This window comes from Cryptotermes secundus, unplaced genomic scaffold (genome assembly GCF_002891405.2).
Source record: "Cryptotermes secundus unplaced genomic scaffold, Csec_1.0 scaffold179, whole genome shotgun sequence".
Classification (NCBI taxonomy): domain Eukaryota; kingdom Metazoa; phylum Arthropoda; class Insecta; order Blattodea; family Kalotermitidae; genus Cryptotermes; species Cryptotermes secundus.
This window is the reverse complement of record NW_019724586.1, coordinates 953204-956571: the sequence shown is the minus strand read 5'-3', so window position 1 is coordinate 956571 and position 3368 is coordinate 953204.

Genomic DNA, 3368 nt, shown 5'->3' with positions numbered 1-3368 from the left:
CGGCCACTCTCTCTCTCTCTCGAGACTCGAAGTGAAGTGGGGGTATTAGGGGGCGTGACAAAGCAAAGCACATCATGGTTCAACACAATACTACTACGACTACACATCTACCTTTGCTCCAGTGTTGTGGGTTGTCTTATGAGGGCTTCAGCTTGTCAAGACCCCGCTTTTTCTTACCTAACGCCAAGTCGCGCTCTGAAATAAGCGAACACTGGTGATGCCAACTTATCAGAAAAAAATCATCACGTTGTAAAGTTTCCGCGTCAAATTGCTATAGTTTAAACCAAATTCCGGCATGAAAACAATACCTTTTACAGTGTTATAACGTAATTGCTTAAAATGACGCGCTTGGAGTGGTCAATTGATGTGAGACGATGTGTGGACCTTATTCATCACTAGGTACCAAAAGGGAATCATAACTGTGTGACACTGCGTAAACAACAGTAATTACTTTGTTTCTGCGCCAACTTGTATGAACTGCGTTTTATGCATCAGTTTCCTACAGAGAAAACAACAGCAATATGCAAGATTTTATCTGGAGAGACCTAGTGGACCAGACTTTGGTGCTGATGGGGGACTGATGAGTCCCGCTTCGCAATGGAGTCCCGGATATCCTTCCACCTGTCTCTTGGCTTATCATATTTACCTACCACATTTTATAACATCAACATAATAAACGAAACACTGAAACGTCAAGAGTCAACAGAATGCAACAAAGGATTTGTTGCTTACTTCAATTTAGAACAATGACCGGATAGACGTTGAGAGAGGGGTTATGTGTAGCTCAGTTGGCATAGTGACTAAGTTAAGGGCTGTACGTTCGGAAGGGAGAACAGATTTTTCTGTTTTCCATAACGTCCAAACCGTCTCTGGGGCCCATTCAGTATTTTATCGAATGGGCACCGGTGGCTCGTCCCTGAGTGTAAAGCGTCAGAGTCCTTAATATGCCTTTATAACATAACGCTTAATTACGNCGAATGGGCACCGGTGGCTCGTCCCTGAGTGTAAAGCGTCAGAGTCGTGAAGTTGACCACTCACGTCTGTCTAGTGGAGAGATCAAGAATGGTGGAGCTATACCTTCACTCCTTAATATGCCTTTATAACATAACGCTTAATTACATGATTAAGTACAGGGATAACTTAACCTTTATGGGACATTATAATAGACCAAAGAAAATTATTCTTCCCTCGACGTTAATGAGGGATAAAATTCTGTAATGAAGTGCATGAAAGGACGTCAGTGTTTCATAACTTTCTCATTTCAGCCTATCTCAGCAGCCGCGCGGCTTACGAGAGAAAGTGAATGTTCGGTTCGCGAGCACGAAACGGCACAGGGCATGGATGTTTGTATCAAATTATTGCTTCTCATTCGACTCATCACCAGAATCCCCACCCAAATTTGTGGCTGTATCATGGACTAGTCCCATGCAGATAAAGCGCTTGGAGCCTGGAACCGATTCCTGAGCCTGCCGTCCACATTTCCATAGTATTATCTTTGTGGCGTGAAATCTGTGTTACAGGAATGGAAACGAGCATCCTTTTGCTGCCGTGTGTTCCAAAAGAGAATAATACACAGGTGTAGGGCTATTTTGTGTTCAATTTCCTGTGGGCGTCGGGCACGATGGGGTCAACGAACCGTAGCCTTAACAGTACAAGCAATCTAAAGCAGCACAGTAAAGAAGACTGGTAACTATAGCAAGTTAAATACTAGCGCCATCAACAAACTGAGCTGCTCTAATACTTTCTTCCAACACACCCACCCCTACAGGAATCTGAACTTACGTATATAGACAAGGGTTATGAATTGCAACTGAAACAGAGAGACAAAAATATTGGAAGAAATAAAGCGACAAGAAAAACTGAGAGGGAAATAAAAGATTGCTCTCTTGGGATACTTACAGAAATTTCGGGATAGAAAAAAAGGAGGAAATTCTCTACTTCTTGTGTCGGCAGATGATTCTTTTAATGCTAGTGGGGTGGAAGTAACTCCCTTGTACTGCGACCAATTCTGGTCTATTTTGCCAGCCCCAGATGATAGATGAGGTTGATTGTGAAGCAATTGGTGGAATGAAGATTGGCAGGGGAAACCGAAGTACTCGGAGAAAACCTGCCCCAGCGCCACTTTGTCCACCACAAATACCACTTGACCAGACCCGGGATCGAACCCGGGCCACCGCGGTGGGAAGTCATCGACTAACCGCTTGAGCTATGGCGCGGCCGTCATAACATACCTGAGCTGTTAGTCCCACTTGATTCTGCACTATCCAAACTCAAAAAAGCAATGAATTTTGTGATTACTTTCATGAACTATAGTTTTACATTAACAGCATGTTGTTTCTAATTCGGCTATGTTCATTCAAACTGTCCAGGGAGTTAGTTCCCCATCGATAGGCATTCTTTACAGAGTAAAAAGAACGCCTTTTGTAGAAGTCACGTCTGTCAGTCTGTATGATCTAGTATCAGTGCCTGAAACGCTGGGCAGACTTTTCCGAAATTAGATATGACTTTCACAAAAAGTTGCAATGAAATTCCAATTTTCAGCCACAGTGACCCATAATAAAGTCCACTTTACTTAGATCATAAATCGTCTTTCACGTAGGGGCTGTACCGTATTCTGTTAGTCAGATTCCATAAACATACTGCAGGCACTTCTAGTGAACTGCAAAGAACGTCATTCGGTATGCTGTGTGGGTCTACTACATTACGCAATACAGCCTTTCGAGTCTCGTCAAGCCGAGGTCACAGTGGTACGGCATTGTGCGTGTATTTTGAAGGCGATAAGGCTCATTCAGTTGCAGGCTTGTTCGAAAAAATTATAAAAAATAGCTCCGAAACGATTTGAACAGACCACATATTCAGGCCTATGAACCGGCTAATCGAATTCTCTTGTGGTTTCGCTGAGGTCCTTCACTTTAATTTTAGGTGGTCGTGGTCAATTTCAAGGTACAGTCTCGCCAGTTTTGTGTAGAGACTGAGAAAACATGACAACGTTCGGTATGGATAGGTGGTAATTCAGCTGAGTCTCGAGGAATGCTAGGTAACGCTCCGCCAACTTCAGCGATCTCTCCCATCAATGTCCTTCTCTGTTTATCACTTGTCAAAATTTTACGCTCTTTCTACAGCATCTATTATTGAGCCGATGTAATAAAATAAACTAAGAAATAATTAATCTGTATGTAATGCCCTAGCGGCGTAGGGGGGCAATGGAGGTATCCCTCCCGCTGCCGCCGCTGTAATGCCGTGGTACAGGGGGGCGTGGAGTCAGCCCGCCTCTGTCACCACTGTAACTCCACATGTAGGGGCCGTGGAGGTATCCTTCCTCGCCTCCACTAGTTATGTCGTAAACTGGTACTCCTGGTAACGTCGCG